At 48.5% G+C, this 18810-nt stretch overlaps 1 long non-coding RNA gene across 1 annotated transcript; it reads left to right on the top strand.

The window, feature by feature from the left end:
• Positions 1-4704: 4704 nt before the first annotated feature.
• On the top strand, positions 4705-18574 carry LOC311519138. The gene is made up of 3 exons (XR_014711210.1): positions 4705-4775; positions 13129-13341; positions 18059-18574. It is a non-coding gene; the product is annotated as an uncharacterized lncRNA (long non-coding RNA).
• The last annotated feature ends 236 nt before the right edge of the window (positions 18575-18810 follow it).

Raw genomic sequence — 18810 nt, forward strand, 5'->3', positions numbered from 1 at the left:
TTCACTCCCAGCTTTGTACATTAGAGCATCAGCACAGAGACAGCATGGTTTAGTGATCAGAGGAGGCGGGTGGGGCTTCAGAACTCTTGGGCTCTGCAACCACATCTGCTGAGACTTATCGTGTGACACTGGGCAACTGAGATGAAACGTGTAAACTATTTAACATATGAAGCCCTGATCCAGATGGGGGCCTTTGGGCACTGCTGCAATACAAATCATAGATGAATCATAAGAGTCCCAAATGGTAATTAAGGGTGTTAACTCCGTTCCTCAGAAACTAGTGCAAGAGAGAGGTGCTGTAGGGGGTGAGTTAAGTCTCTGAGAGAGACGTATAGACTGGGGCCAAGGTGGAAGAAAACAAGAGATCATTTACATGAAGGTAACTGAATTTAACAATCACTTTCTGAATTCCCGTTTCTCAGCTTTTTTGAAAGCGAAAGACAGGTCTCGCTATCACAGAACTTTACTATTGCACCCCCTAGAGCGTGGCGCTTACATTCCTGGACCATCTGTCTTGGCCCATCCTTCCACATTTGCACCTGCTGAGTTTGGGGTTTGAACAAGCCGCCATATTTGGTCTTGCTTCCTGAAACCGCCATATTTGGTCTTGCTTCCTTCTGACAGCCCCAGTCAGCCCAGACGTGGCTCAGATTCTGGTTCTTATTTGGAGATTTGCTCTCAATACTCAGCCATCTCTGAACCTAACAAGATGATCGGTCAGCCTTGCTGGGTACTTATAGGATGTCTGTCACCTTTGTATGTAGAAGTCAATAATAATATTGCAGGGCCCAATTCTACTCACCACAGGGCCCAATTTAATGTCCACTGAAGCCAATGGACATTAGATCATCCCCTTGCTCAGACAATACCCACTGACGTTGATGGGTGTATTGCCTGACAGAGTGAGCAGGACGGAGTTCACCATGTTGTGCTGGGATGGAAAAGTCAGCCCCCTGCTATGCCAGCCCCTTGGAAGATGGAAAATGAGTGGCAGAAGAAAGCCAGCTGCATTGGGAAGCAGTAGATTTTCTAGCGGTTAAGCAGAGCACCTGGGAGCCAGGATGTCTGGGTTCTGCTATTCCAGCCACCCTGTGTTAAAGGAATTTGATACCTTACTACATGCCTCCAAATTTTACTTGGATGACGTTTTCAGGTGAAGAAATTGAAGTAATCTGTAGCCCCAATCATTAAGCTGGGCCCTTGGTCACTGGTAGTTACAAATGAATGGGGAATTACTCTCTGAAGATGTCCGTGGACCTACAGGTGGGTGTGTTCTACCAATATTCTGACTGCCAATTGGAAGCTCCCCTTCTCGGCAAGACAGAGTGCGACTGGCAATTTTTGTAGTCCAGCTCCTTGTTACAAGACGTTTACAAATCTTCCCTATTATCTTGTGAATGGTGGACAGCTAGTGTTCGTTCTTACTGTCGTTCTGTTTGTTTAAGTATGAGCAGCTCCTGCTTGGCTGCCTTAGAAAGGTGACAGCACAATGACAGCGGTTGGGAAGGCTGCCTTCTCAAGGAAAACTTCAGGGGGAAGGATAAGTGAAAACTTGGAATCTGTGGCATGCAGCACAGCCTCTCTAGTTGCAGAATATACCAAAAAGTAAAGTACAACAGGTACCGAAGATTCCTGAAATCTTCAGTTATTAACAATAATCTACTTAAATGGATGTGGCACCCTTTAAGAGGGCACATGTGCTCAGAGTCTATGATTATGGAGACTGCATAAGAAAAAAAATAGATTAGATTTTAGTGTCTCGTCGTCTCCTTGTATGTTCCCCCATATGTCTGTCTGTATCCACCTGTTGCCTTTTAATTCATACTTAGATTGTAAGCTCCTTGGGGCAGGGACCATCTTGTTCAGTGTCTGTATAGCGCCTAGCACAAAGGCATCCTGGTCCATGAGTGGGGGGCATTGGTGCTACCATGACAACATTATTAAATATTATTAATAATAATAATTCAAAATACTATTCACTGGAAACAATTTGCATCAATAATTCAGCTTGCCTGCTAATGTCGATGGTGTGTCACAGCAAGCATGACTGAAACCTCGTGGAGCATGATCTCATTCACACTTTCTGTACCCATGTTGGAAATGGTTTTGGCCCTTCTAGACTAGCAGTTAACCAGTTTTCAGCACCAGCTGATGGGAGTGCGAACAAGAAGCACCCTTTGCTGCTAATCATTCACAACAGCAACTTGCCCTTCTGATCCTGAGGTGGCCAAAAACACCAATGGAGCAGATACACTGTGCAAATTGTTTGAAAAGTGTTCTCCTAGCTTTCTCTCCTACATATATTTTCATTTTTTTAATAGTTTTTCAGACTATTTTTAGTTCAGGGGAAAGGTGTGGTATTAAGCCCTGGAGACTGGTGCTGGATCTTCTGTTCTAAGCACAGGATCAAAACAGCTCTGCCACTGATCTGCTGTATGACCTTAGTCAAATCACTTCACCTCTCTCGGCTTCTGGTTTCCTCTCCCAATCATCTTCTGTCCCATCTACTTAGTGTCTCTTATTATATACAGCACCTAGCACAATGAACCCCCCCCTCAACTGGGGCCAGTGGGTGCTATTGTAATATAAATAATGAGATCAAGTGGACCGGGAGCTCTTTCCCCCACACTGTCCCCTGTCAATGTGCCTCAGCACATAGCTGAAGGGACCACCTCTAGGGATAAGGGTATAGTTCACTCTTTGTGGCCCGTTCAAACCTGGAAACTTCTGCCAAACCTGCATGTGACACTTGTGGTGAGTTCTATGATGTTGGCATCTGTTCATCAGGAACTGGACTGGCACCCAGCTGATCTTTTTCATGTGGTCCTCTGGAGAGCCAATGGATGGTAACAACTTTTGAGCTACAAGTCTCAAGACCCAGGAATTTCTTTGACATTAAATAAATCTGATGATGACGGCAGCTTCTCCCCCTCCCCCCGCCCCAGTAACTGTCTCTTTTTTTCTACCTACTGTGCTGTTCTGCTGTGAAAAGTGGCACTCGGGGGGGGTTCCATGTTCATTGTTTCTCCTGTCAAACTTGCACATTGCACAAAAGAGGGACTGATGGAAAGGCTGTCATTGGCTGCATTGGGCTCTGGATCTGGGCTATAAAAAGGCTTTCCTGTCTGATGTCCCTGAAACTTCACCTTGGAGCTGAGAGTCAGTCTGGGTTGCTTAGAAACTAAGGGGTTAGCGCTCTTTGGCATTAATGTGGATTACATGCATGGGCAGTGAGGAGAATAAGCCACATAAGAAAAGGTGGGGACAGCAGGTACTGCAGCCTTCTCTCCTTTGCCCTGTTTCTGCTGCGATGGGGAATTTCCAATGTTGTAAGGCGCTGCTCTCTGAGGTGCATGCGAATAGCACTTCCCCAGGACTATACTGCAAATCAGCTGTTCTGCTGCTGTGATTTTATTGCTTGGTGCTTTGTTTAAAAAATCCAGTGAGATTACTGGCAAAATATATAGTGCAGGTTCAGATCCTGGCTGTACCACCGAAAAAATGTTGACCAAGGAAACACCATTTCTGATACATGCCCTGCACTGGGGTGGAGATGAGCCAGACAACAGGTAAATCCGCAGAGCAGGAATCCCCTGTCATTGCAAAAGTAATTTGCAGAGAGTACATTGAGGTCTCAGATATGATCTCTCTCCTCAGTGTCACAGGGTTGCTAGTAATCTCAATACAGGTGATACAGAAACACAGTTTCCTTATAAACACACTAGCATGTTGTCATACTATAAGTGGAAACCCAGTTAGGAAAACTCTCCTTTTCACTATTCCCCTGTACTCCCATTGTTTGTCTGTGGCATCCACCTATTGCATTTTATCTTATAGTAATCTGTTTAAAGCAAGAGACAGAATTTGTGTGTGTGTACCGTGCCTGGAACAGAGGTGGGCAAACTATGGCCCGAGGGCCACATCCAGCCCGCGGGACCGTCCTGCCTGGCCCCTGAGCTCCCGGTTGGGGAGGCTAGCCCCTGGTCCCTCCCCTGCTGTCCCCCCTCCCCCACAGCCTCAGATCGCCGCACTGCCAGCACTCTGGCCCACAGTTCCTGCCGGGCAGTGCAGCAGTTTGGCTGGCTCCAGCATGGTAAGGGGGTGGGGAGCGGGGGTGTTGGGGGTTGGATAAGGGGCAGGGAGTCCCAGTGGGCAGTCAGGGGACAGGGAGCATGGGGTGGTTGGATGGGGGCAGAGGTTCCGGGGTGGGGCGGTCAGGGGACGGGAGAGTTGGATAGGCGTGGGAGTCCCATGGGGCCTGTCAGGGGGTGGAGGTGTGGATAGTGGTTGTCAGGGGACAGGGAGTGGGGGGGGTTGGATAGGTGGTGGGGTCCCCAGGGGGGGCGTTCAGAGGCAGGGGAGTCCCGGGAGGGGGAGGTCAGGAGACAAGGAGCAGGGGGGCAGTTGGATGGGTGGAGGGTTCTGAGGGGGGCAGTCAGGGGGTGGGAAGTGGGAGGGGGCAAATTGGGGGCAGGGGCCAGCCTGTTTGGGGATCACAGCCTTCCCCACCCAGCCCTCCATACAGTTTCGCAACCTCATTTGGCCCTCGGGCCAAAAAGTTTGCCCACCCCTGGCCTAGAACAATGGGGGCCCTGATCCTTAAATGGAGCCTCTAGGCCCTACCATAATAAACCATCATCATCACAGTAGACCTTATTGACTTACACTGAATGTCTGTTCTTTGGCTGGGGAGCTCCACTGTTCCTCTTCACAACACTCGCCAAAGCAGAGCTGCCAAGTTCTGCAGAGCTCCTTGTATGACATATTTCACAGAGGTGAGTGCCTTTTTTCTGAATCAGCCTATCACCCCGTCTCTAACCAATACTGTATTCACAATAATATTTTGTCCTTATACAGCACCTACCGTCCAAGGATCTTGAGGTGTTCCCACCTACTTGTGAAGTCACATTAGCCCTATCTTACAGAGGGGGGAAACTGCAGCACAGAGAGATGAAATGACTTGCCCCCAATGTCACACAGCATGTCAGTAGCAGAGCTAGAAGCTCATCTGCCTCCTAGTCCTTTGCATGAGCCTCTTCTCTGTTTTCTCCTGTCCTTTCTCCTCTCTTGATCCCAATTTCTACCCCATCTTCCTTTCTCTCCACTATTGCTGACCTCTTTGCCCATTACTAGGCCTTTCTTCTCACATTGATCAGATCTCACCCCATTCCTCCCCCTCAATATTTTCCCTCCCCAGTATATCCCTGCTGTGGTCCCCTCTCCCTCCCTCTAAATTTATCCAACTCTGTTCTCTCTCTCACACACACACCCTACCCTGACCTGCTCAGCCTGGAGGCAGAAACAAGATCTCTTCTGCAGTTTTTCTTTCCATTACTCACCATACCAGCTCTACATTAAAGAAGGCAAGTGCTGCATAGTTGAACACGTCAACATTGGCCCTGGCAAAACACCACAGAGCAGGCAATCATTTACAGGCTGCTGTAGCATATGTAACGGGAAACCACCATCCATGGAAATAACCAGACTTGTGTCTGGGTACTTAAAAATATCCCTGTTTAATGTCCCCTGTGAAATAGGAGTACCTAGTTCAAAAAATAGCCTGCAGAGTAGATTTTCATTGATATAGACACTTCCTTATTATGTAGTTTGAGTGAAGCCTAATTAAATTGCCTGGATTGATTTGATGTCCTGCTTTCTGAAACAGGTAAGGCAGCTCTCCCCAAGCCTACCAAGAAGGAGGGGGCACTGTATGGGGAGCCTGGCTTAGATCAGCAAAGGAGAAAAAGGGAAGCTTCCTTCTGATTTTAGCAAAAGAGGGGAGACTGTTCTCCCCTCTTCCCTGCCCCCAGATTCTTTCCCATCACCTACAGGAACTCATGGGGCGAGATGGGAGTTCACTCTCCAACCAGATTCACCTCTTGATCTCCCTGCTGAGGCTGCTAGCAATGCAATATCAAGTTACAACCTTATTTTTAGAATGTGGTTACCTCTCCATTGGACTAAGGCTACTAATATATTTCCCCAACCAACTTCTCCTAAACACAACAAAAGAAAAACTCATCTTCTCCCTATGGATAATGCTGGGGAAGCCTCTTGCTGGGGTGATGTCTTTGGGCTGGATGCCCCTAATGGATAAACTATGACTTGAAAGACTTATAGTTTGTCTTACAGGAGTGAACCACTAGTGGTTCCAAAGTGGGGCAAAACGGGTGATCTGTCCCTTTCTTTATAAAAAGGAGCAGCTAACTACTGATAGGGGTTTACTGGTACCACCTGGAGCGGGGATCCAATCAGATCTACCCAAATAAGCGTCAGTGAACTGGGCCATAGCTTCGATGGGAGGATTCAGTTGAATATATACAATACTGTAAATGTTGTAGAAGATGGTGCTGATGATGATGTAGGATGGTAGGTGATGCTATTCTGTCTTGGCAGTCCTGAACCAGTGCACCAGCAGCCTCCTGTTCAATGTTACTGTGCTGGTGGAGGTGCCATCTATTAGAGGAGATAGAAAACTAAGTTCCTGGCCTTGGCACTATTTCCAATAGTAGAGATGTTTGCCCCAGGGTTGTAGCCATATTCAAACTTAGCTATTATCTGCCTATGCATCCCTGGGGCATCCCTCACTGCAGGCTGATTGCATTCTGCCTAACTCAGAACTCCACCTGACCTGTTTGTTAAATACACCACCCTTCCTCACTTCCTGTCCTAAACTACTGTTGTGCTGTTAAACAACTACCAGCTTTTACCCCAGAGGTGGCTGCATTTCAATGGTGGATGAAATGTGCCCTGTATATACATAGCAAAGTATACAAGGATGAGAAATGCTGTGTAAATGCTAGGTGTTCATATTGACAACATGATGTTACCGCAATGGGATCCTCATCCTTCAATAGGGCCATTAGGTGCGAATATAAAATATAATATAAATCAGGCGGGACGTCAATACCAGTTGGAGCTCTATTGATGTTTGCAGAGCAGTTCCTCAGATTAGTCTCTTGTTCTCCCTTAAAGAATTAGTTCAACTTTTGAATGTAAACCATCCTGCTGGAGGACTGCCTGGATTTGCTTTGGCTTGCTTCTTACCCTGGATTACCGCCACGTTAGAGACATTAGCTACTTTGCTTGTTGCACTAGAAACATGGAAATTTGGTTCATGTAAACTGGTGCTCAAGCTCTGCCCTGCTCATCAAGCCAACGTTGCCCTTTGCACTTGGCATCTCCTGCTCAAGACGGCAGTTTTTCCACTTGGCCAAACCTCACCCTGGTGCCTGTTTGCAAAGACAGCTCTTTTTCAGAGACGATGGAGCCTGTTATTTAAAGTCGGGAGGGGAACTGGCTCACTGGATAGATGTAACTTTTTCTGTCTGCCTCATAGGTTATCCCTGGAGGGCTCTCCTCCACTGCCCTCTGATGTCCTACTTTCCAGGCTTTTAACAGATGTCTGTTAATACCTGGTCAGTGGTCCAAGATGCCTGAGCCACGGAGTGCCCTCAGAGCCAAATGTGGTCCATAGAATCCTAGCATGCAGCCTGCAGCAGAATTCTTCCTATAGCTTTAGAGTGAGGGTTAAACCTGTCTCACTGCAATGCTTATTGCTGGAGGATTCAACCAACCAGCATGTCCTACTCCTGGGGGGAGGAAGATACAAGCATAAGCAAATACAACTGTGTAGTTTTGTTTTTTGTTTTTTACTCAAACAACATCCTATAGATTTTCAAGCCAAATTAGGCTCTCAGACACCCTGCTGATGAGTGCACTACAGACACCTATAACAGATCATTTAGTGGGGAGGCCTGGCAAGTTGCCAATGTGGCCGTCAGTGCCATGAAGCTTGGGCTTCCCTGTAACATACAGTTGAAGGCTAAGCAAGAAGAGGTGACATGATGGGTTGACTCCTTCGCTTCTTCCCAGATTTTCCTTGAGTTGTGGTGTCTAGCAACAGGCATGGAAACAAGGTCTTAGCATCCAGTTTGAATTCGGGTAAGAAAGATGTTTTAGTAGACGGGAGCTAGACTGGGCCTCAGGAGAGCTGGCTCCAATTTGCAAGTGTACCACAGACTTCCTGCATCACCATGGGAGAGTCACTTAAGCCATCCCATGCCTCACATGCAAATAATCAGGATATTACTTCACACGGATGTTGTGAGTCCAAAATCCATTAATGATTGTGAGGTGTTCAGGTACCACAGCGTGCTGAAGGCCATATAATTGTCTGCATAGATGAGTAGCAATAATTGGCTTCTTAAAGCCAGGCATCTGATTCCAGGGTTGACTCAGCTCCTTGGCCTTCTGAGGTAAGTAAAAGGAGTTCTGGGTTGCTTACTTGGTATGGCTCTTCTGGACAGAAAACTTAAAAAATAAGATCATGCAATGACAATTTTATAAGAATATGGACTTGCCTGGTGTCCTTGGACAAATGTCTCTGGTGAATGTCAATCTTCACCCCAGAGGTGGCTACATTTCCCTGGAAGGTTAGATGATTCCTGTGTGGGTAGAGTGTCTAAAGTGCTTTGGGTTACTCTGAGATGAGATGCACTTTAACAACATAAGAGATTATGGGTGAAATCCTGTCTGTCTTGCACTCAATGGCAGAACTCCCATTAATTTGTTTGGGGCCAGGATTTTACTCTCTGATGAAAAAGGCTGACCTTTCAGCAGTGGAAACAGCAAATGGATGAAATCTGGCTCAGCCACACCTTGACAAACTGAAAATGGGCTTCTGTGCAGGAGAGTCTTTCCCCTTAGCTTCATCTTGCTCAGAAAAGTAAATATCATTTTAGAGAACAACCTCTCAGTCTCGAGGTCACAAGCAGGCCCAGTGGGTCGAGGGGCACATCCACTCTCTTTCTCTTTATGGCTAGCTCAGAGGGAGGCCACAAAACTTTTTCTGTTACAACATAGGGTCCCACTGTGGAAAATGAGGAGAACTGTTGTCCTAGACTATCTAGGGACAGGCCCAAACCCAGATCTCTGATTCAAATATCCTGTTCTTTGTTGGGGTTCCAAACCCAAACCTCACTGGGATCCGAATGGAGGCAAGCAATCACTGTCTCTATAGAACGACCCCAAGCTCCCGCGCTGAACTCCTCTGAACTCATCTCTCCAGTAACAAAACTAACCAGGATGAAAGGTGTCCTGTTGCCACTGATGAAATAGTTCTGCACTCCTCCCCTCCCACCAGTGCCCCCCAATCTCCCACTGAGTCAAAGGGGAACTAGGAAAACTGCTAAAATGATTGGCCACTGTGTGTCTAGTGTTTGCCCCAAGGGAGTGAGTCAGTGTCAGCCTCTGGGCGCTTACTGGGAGTGTCTGTGAACGAGTGAGTGTGCATGTTCAGAGGAGAGAAAGACGGTGAGGAGTGTCAAAGCATAGCTGGGGGTGAGAGTGAAAGGAAATCTCTAACAGCACAAGCTGTGCCTGGGTTAGCCTGCCCGCACTCACTGGAATCCAGTTAGCATAGGTAACAACGGCAGTGAAAACAGAGCAGTGTGGGCTTCAGGGCTGGTAATACAAGCCCAGCATGGAGCCTGAGTATGTCCTCAGCTTGCTAGCCCACTCTGGAGCCTGCACTATGCTGTGTTCACTGCTCTTGTTACTCGGGCTAGAGGGATTCAAGCGAGTGGGGGTAAGCTGGTCTGTGCACAGCATTCGCTGTGTAGACATACCCAAAGTGTGAGTTCCATGTGAATGAGAGTGTCAGGGAGTGAATCTGCGAGAATGAGGCTGGTAGCAAAAACATTTGTGTGTTTGTCAGATAGTGTGAGCATCCAGATTGGCCCCAGAACTGGGAGAAGAGCAAAGGCAATTTAAGACTACCTATCCACCCCAATTTTTAACATTTCTGCTGGACAGTTTGCAAACCCACTGATTTCAGTGGGGTTGCATGCACTCTCAGCAGGTCTGGATTTGACCCATAGGTTTTCCTTTTCCTTCAGAGGAAGAGGCGGGAGGAGAAAAGATCCAAATAGATCAACTAACCTTGGTGCTGCGGAACTAGGATCTTTTGTTCAATAAGAGTTCTCTTCCATCGAAGGCGGCTTCTGGGTGACAGTAACACTGACAAGAGTTTAATACACACTAGCAGATCCTCACAAAGAATCTGTTCATTCTATGCTATGCAGGCCAGTGCTTGTTGAAATGACAGAAAAAACATGGGGGTAAGGAACTAGTTAAAGCTGACAAATGTCAGTATGGAGTTCAGCAGTGAGCTTCAGCAGGAAAAAGCCTTGGCATTTGATCACAGCCCAGAAGGGTGTTTAGGGAAATGAAGATAATGAAACTAAATGAGTTCTGAGCCACTGCAGAGCTCTTTAGATTTGCAATTTCCAAACTCAGATTACATGGGAAATCCTAGAAATGTAGGACTGGAAGGGACCTTGGCAGGTCATCCAGTCCAGTCCCCTGCACTCATGGCAGGATTAAGTATTATCTAGACCATCCCTGACAGGTTTTGTCTTACCTGTCCTTAAAAATCTCTAATGATGGAGATTCCACAGCATCCCTAAGTAATTTATTCCAGTGTTTAACTACCCTGACAGTTGGGGAAGTTTTTTCTAATGGCTAACCTAAAGCTGCAATTTAAGTCCATTACTTCTTGTCCTGTCCTCAGTGTCTAAGGAGGACAATTTATCACTCTCCTCCTTTATAACAGGGGCAGCCAAACCGCGGCTCGTGAGCTGCATGAGGCTCTTCTACAGTTAAAGTGCAGCTTGCAGAGCCCCCCCAGACCTCCCTCATTCTCTGCCTACCAGATGGGGTGGGGAGGGACCTCAGGGCTTCTGCCTTGTGGTGGCACTAAGGTCTTCTGTCAGAGACGACTGGTACCTGCTGAGAGTGTGGGGGCACAATTTAAAGGTTCAGCCCCCCCCCCCGACACTCACACCCCTCTTACCCTCAGCGGCCCCTCCCTACAGCTCCCAGGTGTAAACTCTGTGTGAAGAGGCAGCAGCAAACAGCTGGGAGCTGCAGGGAGGCACCGCTGCTTTAGCTCCATGGGGATAGGCAGCAGCAAAAGCAGCGGCTCTTCCTGCAGCTCCCAGCTGTTTGCGGCTGCCTCTCCTCATGGCTTACTCCTGAGGGGATTCTGCGTCAAAACTTTAAAAATTCTGCGCACAATATTTTAAAATTCTGAAAATTTTATTTGTCAAATAAATGGGGAAGCTCCACCATAGCACTGGAGTGCACAGGCCACTGGCTGCCCAGAGGTGGGAGATCACTGTCCCACTCACCCCCCAGGACACAGACTCAGCTATGAGGCTGCACCCAACCCTGACACAGTGCTGCCCCAGAAACATCCCAGGGGCCTGCCCCTCCATGCCAGGTGCACCAGGTGTGGGCGGGCAGGCTCAGCAAGACAGGATCCAAGTGTGGAGGGGCTTAGTGTGGGGGGATCCAGCTGTGGGTTGAGAGGGTTCCTTGTGGGGCAATTTGGGTGCGGGTGGCTCAGTGTGGGATCAGGATGCACAGGGGCTTGCTGGGGGGTTCTGGGTGCAATGGTAATGGGACTCTATAGGGAAATCCAGGTGAAGGTGGTTGGGGCTAACGAGGGGGTTCTGGGTGTGTGGGGAGGAATAGAGCTCAGCATGGGGGTCTGGTTGTGGGGGCTCAGTGGGGGGTCCAGATACTGGGGGAGTGTGGCTCAGTAGGGTGGGGATCCAGGTGCAGCTGGTTGGGGCTCGGTGGGGTGGGGATCCAGGTGTGGGTGGCTCGTTGGGGTGGTCCAGGTGCAGGGGGAGTGGGGCTCATCAAAAGGGGTTCTGAGTGTGGGGGCTGAGGCTCAGCAGAAGGGTCTGGGTATAAGGGGGTCTGGATGCACAGAGGTTGGGCACATTTGGGTGCTGCTCCCTGTACAGGGATCCCTCCCCATGCAGCTGAGGAGCGATGGATGCAGGAAGTGGGGAGGGTGGGAGAGAGTTTGCAGAGCTTCCTGAAGCTGGGGAGAAATCTTAGGGTGGGTCTGACACAGCCCTGGATGCTGTGCAGAAGAAGAGGAAGTCCTGTCCTCCCCAGCCCAGCTGGGACTAGCAGCTGAGCCCAGCACAGGTTAGGAGCCACCAGCCAGGTCTTCCCCAGGCCCGTCTCCCACCCCACATGACCACTCTTGTGCCTTCCCTTTGTTTCCCCATCAGAAAGTCATTTTTCTGCAGGGAAGCAAAGAAATCTGCAAGGCATATAAATTCTGCACATGTGCAGTGGTGCAGAATACCCCCAGGAGTAATGGCTGCAGCTCCCAGCTTGCTGGCTCCAGCAGCTGCCATGCAGGGAGGGAGCTAACAGCATTATGTGACCAAGTGGAGCCAGCAAACCCTGGCAAAAATCAAGGGGCAGGAGCAGGAGCAGGGCTGAAGCCCTGAACCTAGGCAGGCACCGTCCATGGGGCTGAAGCCCTGAGACCCTGCCCCGCCCTGCAGGGCTGAAGCCCCAAGCCCCAGCAGGTGTTTCCCGCAGGACTGAAGCCCTGAGCTCCAGCAGGCATGCCCTGGCTCTTGAACTTCTGAAGATTGCTGTATGCAGCTCAGAGGTCAGTACGTTTGGTCACCCCTGCTTTATAACAACTTGTTACACACCTGAAGACAATTATCTTGCCTCCCACTCCCAAGCCTTTTCTTCTCCAGACTAAACAAACCCAATTTTTTCAATTTTTCCTCAGAGGTCATGTTTTCTAGACCTTTACTCAATTTTCTTGCTCTCCTCTGGACTTTCTCCCTTTTGTCAACATCTTTCCTGAAGTGTGCTGCCCAGAACTGGACACAGTACTTCAGTTAAGGCCTCATCAGTGCTGAGCACAGTGGAAGAATTACTACTTGTGTCTTGCTTTTGCGCACTAAAAGCAGAGAGAATCTTTCCAAGGCAGCTTTTAGTTTTCCGCACAAACCATAAATGAGTTTTGTCAAGAATTAAACTGTAGCACAGGGATGAGTCACATAGGCAGGGGACAATGTTGGGGTAGTTTATATGGATGCCTGTTTTGAAGCTGTTACATGGATAAACAGAAGGCTTTAGTCTCCAAACCCAGAAAAATAAAATATGGGCACCTGATTCTCCTCTCACCTACAACAGCATAAATCAGGAGCAAACCCACTGAAGTAAGCGGAATTGTTCTGGTATAAGGAAGTGGAGAATAAATGCCAATAAATAAGATTAAAGTCCCCTGTTTCTTCCCAGATTGTGTACAGCATGGGCAACAGCAGTGCTAGCTTCTCCACACCACCGTGCTCACATGCCTCAACACTGACCTTTAGGGACAGCCACTACAGTTGAGAGGATTGTTCCATCTCCACCCCCCATTTGGACCTTGGCCTTGCAGTTGAATCTGCTACCCAGAGACCTGTTTGTGAAGTGGTCAAGGAGGCATCACCAATACAACTGATCTCACAGGTATCCCTACCACATACAGTGCTCGGTCCTCGTCTGTGTATCTGTAAAAGGGCACTCATAGACCTTGTCTATACTCAAGAATAGACCCATAATGAGCAATCAGCAGGCAACAATTGGTGTCACTGGAGAGGTGCTGACCCCTCTAGAAAGACAAAGGCATGCATGGGTTTGATGATTGAACTAACTGAGGTTTGCCCCTGCTTGGCTTGCCCTGGTTTATATTTAGGAGTCACCCCCAGTGCTAAAATGGGACTATTCCTGAGACTAGGCAAGGCTTTATTTACACACACTTTCTAACGGCTCAGTCCACCACTTTCTGTTCACCACAGTGCATGCGGCAGGCATGGATCAACCAACACAGTGCTAGTAGCTATGGGTTTCTGCAGAACAGAAACCCAGCAGCAGCAGGTTGAATACAGAGAAATGCCAAGTTGCTTTACAAGTAGAATGTATTACACAGACTCCAATGAAACCAGGGCTTGCAATGCTTGAATTTTTTTTACAGTAGAGACTGCAACCACCCCTGTTGAACGGGATGAGGATGCAACATGTGATGGCCCCACAAGAGCCTTGTCACACTGGGAGCTTGGTGGGCACCCACTGGATCTATGCTGTTTGTGTCCCTCCAGCTGTTTAACTCAACTCCCTTCTGCCTCAGCTCTCAAAGCACCAGCTTTAGGAGGGCATCAAGTATTATTTTCAGCCTGCCGCTTACAGGAATAGAGTCTGTCAGTGACCTGGTATTTGAAAGAAAGGGAGAGCTTAAAAGTGCCAAGAGATTAGCTGTTGCCTATTGATTTCCACTTTCCTAAGTCACAAGAGGAGGATCTTTAAAATGCCCTCCCTCTCCCCAGTTCAGCAGGAGCCTAGATTTTGAACAGAGCTCATCCAATTTTAATTTCATGTGTCCATTCGTTTTGGCTTATTATTGTCATTTTAAAAAAGCCATTTTGGTCCATTCATTTCCAATACCCTTCTCCTCTTGTTTACTAGTCATGATCTCACCACAGTCCTTGGCAAGTAGCAGTAGTCCTTTTGGGTTGGACTAATTCAGTCTGCCTCCCTTCGATACATAAAATTGTTTAGAAAACGGTAACTCTCTGAGTTGGACTTTTGCTACCCTGGACAATTTGAAGTCCACACCTCTGTACAACATGGTGAAAACATCTCTGAAGTAGTAATGGAGAAATCCACAAAGATAGAGGAGGAGAGATGGACACAGGGAGAAGAGGACAGATGGAGTACATCTTTCCCAGCCAGGGGAATGTGTAACCCAGGCCCATATAGTGTGGCATGACAGTGCTGGCTGGGCCACATATATAGGGAATGGATGTGGAATTATCTATGGGAAAATGGGGATAAAAAATAATGGAAATTCTGCTCTAATACAGAGGTAGATGAGCCTGCTACAGCCTAGGCTAACAGAACTGGATCTTTTAGCTCAGGCAGTAGGGGATCATGCTTTAAAAACCAGAGGCCCCAGGCTCATGCCCTGCTGCTAATGACCCAACCAGGGACTGAGCATTACACTTGGTCTATGCTATTGTAGCACCTTGAAGGGTGCTTGTGTCAGACTTTACCACCTAACCAGGGTAGGGTTGCCAACTTTCTAATTGCAGAAAACCGAATACCCTTGCCCTGCCCCTGTTCTGCCCTTCTCCAAGGCCCTGCCCCTGCTCACTCCATCCCCCCTCCCTCAGTCCCTCAATCTCCCCTACCCTCACTCATTTTCACTGGGCTGGGGCAGAGGGTTGGGGTGCGGTATGGGGTGAGGGCTCCAACTGGGGGTGCAGACTCTGGGGTGGGGCTGGGGATGAGGGTTTAGGAGGAGGAGGCTCCGGGCTGGAGATGAGGGTTGGGGTGCAGGAGGGGGTGAGGGCTCTGGGCTGGTGGTGTGAGCTCCAGGATGGGGCCAGAAATGAGGGGTTCAGGGTGCAGAAGGGGGCAGGGGTTTGGGGTGCGGGAGGGGGTGAGGGCTCTGGACGGTGCTGACCTCAGGTGGCTCTGGGGAAGTGGCAACATGTCCCTCTGGCTCCTAGGTGGAGGCACAGCCAGGGGGTTCCATGAGCTGCCCCCACTCGCTGGCACCGCCCCCGCCACTCCCATTGGCTGTGGTTCCCAACCAATGGGAGCTGCAGAGCTGGCACTCAGGGTTGGGGCAATGCATGGAGCCTTCCTGGCTGCTTCCTGGGAGTCGTGCAGAGCCAGGCAGGGAGCCTGCCAGCTCTGCTGCACCACCAGCCGGAGTTTTAATGGCCCGGTAAGCAGTGCTGACTAGAGCTGCCAGGGTCCCTTTTCAACCGGGTTTTCCAGTTGAAAACCGGACACCTGGCAACCCTAAACCAGGGTGGTGCTAAGTCAGAATATGAATGGGTGCTGTGGAAAGTGGTTTTGATGACAGAGGGGGCAGCACTCTTCCCTGTAAGAAGGAGAGATCTTTGAGGGGGCAGGGACCTTCTTTTTGCTCAGTGTTTGTATAGCACCTAGCACAATGGGGTACTGGTCCATAATGGGAGCTCCTAGGTGCTACGGTAATACAAATACTAAATGAACAACAACATCTTCTGTGGGTGTGTAAGCCACTTACATTCTTTTAAAAACATAGTTTTCAAACTAACAGTCCAAACACATTTTCTGTAACTTGCAAATTATTACACTGTCCTATGCAGCCAACCCTGTGCATTTAATTCAGATGATTTTGGAAAGGTACTCTCCAAATTACTATTGCACATTATCAACCTCACAGAAACACTATTTTAAGGTTGGGGTTTTTTTCAGTTTGGACCTTTATTTATGACAATTGAAACCAGTTCTTAAAGGCTAGGTGCCTAAATAGAAGCCTCTAACCAAACAAAGTTTTGTATTCCCTCCCCCCCCACACACACATCTGGCTCTGACAAACATAGACATGTGCTCTAGTGCCATCTAGCTAGACGTCCATTCACCACACCTTCACCTATCCCTATAGCCTTTTTCTTTCAACTCATCCCTGGTCTACACTAGGGGGTTAGGTCAAAATTAGCCACGTTAGGTCAATTTTAAAATGAATGTGTCTACACAACCAACCCTGTTCCGTTGACCTAAAGGGCTCTTAAAATCGACTTCTGTACCCCTCCCCAGCAAGGGGAGTAGCACTAAAATCGACCTTGCTGAGTCGAATTTGGGATAGTGCAGACACAATTCGACGGTATTGGCCTCTGGGAGCTATCCCAGAGTGCTCCAATGTGACCACTCTGGACAACACTTTGAACTAGCACTAGCCAGGTGCCCAGAAAAAGCCCCGGGGAAATTTTGAATTTCATTTCCTGTTTGGTCAGCGTGGCAAGCTCAGCAGTACAGGTGACCATGCAGTCCCTCCAGAATCACAAACGAGTTCCAGCATGGACCAAACGGGAGACACTGGATCTGATTGCTGTATGGGGAGAAGAATCTGTGCAGGCCGAACGCCGATCAAAAAGAAGAAATGCTAATATATATGCTAAAATTGCACAGGACATGGTGGAGAGAGGCTACAACAGGGACACACAGCAGTGCCACATGAAAGTCAAGGAGCTCAGGCAAGCCTACCAAAAGACAAAGGAGGCAAACAGTCACTCTGGGTCAGAACCCCATACATGCCGCTTCTATGATCAACCACATGGCATTCTAGGGCAGGACCCTACCACTACCCCACCACTGTCCGTGGACACCTGCAAGGGGGGAGGTCTCACGCAACAAGGAGGAGGATTTTGTGGATGAGGAAGAGGAGGAGGAGGAGAATGCACAGCAGGCAAGTGGTGAATCTGTTCTCCCCGGCAGCCAGGACCTTTTCATCACCCTGCAGCCAATACCCTCCCAAGGCAGGATCCCTGACCCTGAAGCCAGAGAAGGCAGTTCTGTTGAGTGCACATTTGTAACTACAGTACAGGGTTTAAAAGCATTAGTGTTTAATGTCTGATTTGCCCTGAAGACGTGGGATGCATTTGCAGCCAATACAGCTACTGAAAAAGTCTGTTAACGTGTCTAAGGATGGAACGGGAATCCTCCAGGGACATCTCTATGAAGCGCTCATGGAGGTACTCTGAAAGCTTTTGCAGAAGGTTTCTGAGGAGGGCTGCCTTATTTCGTCCTCCACAGTAGGACACTTTACCACGCCAAGCCAGTAGCAAGTAGTCTGGAATCATTGCAACACAAAGCATGGCAGCAAATGGTCCTGGGTTTTGGTCTCATTCAAGCAACATTCGGTCTTTATCTTTCTGTGTTAGCCTTAGGAGAGTGATATCATTCATGGTCACCTGGTTGAAATCAGGGTCCTTTTACTATTCCCTTACAAAAATTCCCCTTTCATGCTGGATTGTTTGTGCTTGGCTAAAAGGGATCATCCCGGAGAATAGCCATGGGATGAGGTGAAGGGATCATCCCAGAGAATAGCTTGCTATAGGAAAGAATGGCGCTGCAGTTTGAAACCATTCCCACATGTTATGAAGGTGTAAGGAGCCAACCCCACATACCAAAAGGCTTACCATGGCTGCCTGGAAACCAAATTCTGTTACCCAGCCATTAGTGATGTGCCACCATTCCGAGAGGCACCCAATATAAAAGGCAAAATGCAACCTTGTATCTAAAAAGCACACGTGCTGTCTGCTGTGAATTGCTTGATTCACTGTGAAAGAGTCTCCCTTTTGTTCTCAGAAATGTACCATCTTAAATTTTACTCTCCCTTTTTATCTCCCCCCAGGTGCAAATGTTTCTATGCTCCCCCTATCATCTCTGTCTCTGAGGTTATCGCAGATTAGAAGGTGAAAAAAACAACACTCATGATGACATGTTTTCCAAGCTCATGCAGTCCTCCTGCACTGATAGGGCACAGCTTAATCCATGGAGGCATTCAGTGGCAGAGGCCAGGAAAGCATTAAGTGAGTGCAAAGAGCGGAGGCAATGTTGAGGCTGAGAGCAATAGGGGAGCAAACGGACATGATGAAGCGTCTGTTGGAGCTGCAGGAAAGCCAACAAGAGCACAGACCCCCACTGCATCCATTGTATAACTGCCTGCCCTCCTCCCCAAGTTCCATATCCTCCTCACCCAGATGCCCAAGAACGCAGTGGGGAGCTCCGGGCATCCAGCCACTCCACTCCAGAGGATTGCCCAAGCAACAGAAGGCTGTCGTTCAAACAGTTTTGATTTGTAGCATGGCTACAATAAGCCATGTGGCCTTGTCCTTCCCTCCTCCCACACCACCTTGTCAGTTCTCACTTTTTTTTTTAAATTAATAAAGAAAGAATGCATGCATGGTTTCAAAACAATAGTTACTTTATTTCCTTTGCCAGCTGTGATCAAAGAGGGGAGGGTGGTTGGCTTACAGGGAATTAAAAATCAACAAAGGGGGCGGGTTTGCAGCAAGGACAAACCCACACAGCTGTCACACCGTAGCCTGGCCAGTCATGAAATTGGTTTTCAAAGCCTCTCTGATGCGCAGCGCACCTAGCTGT

Source organism: Lepidochelys olivacea, assembly GCF_965140295.1.
Source record: "Lepidochelys olivacea isolate rLepOli2 genome assembly, chromosome: 1".
Taxonomy (NCBI): domain Eukaryota; kingdom Metazoa; phylum Chordata; order Testudines; family Cheloniidae; genus Lepidochelys; species Lepidochelys olivacea.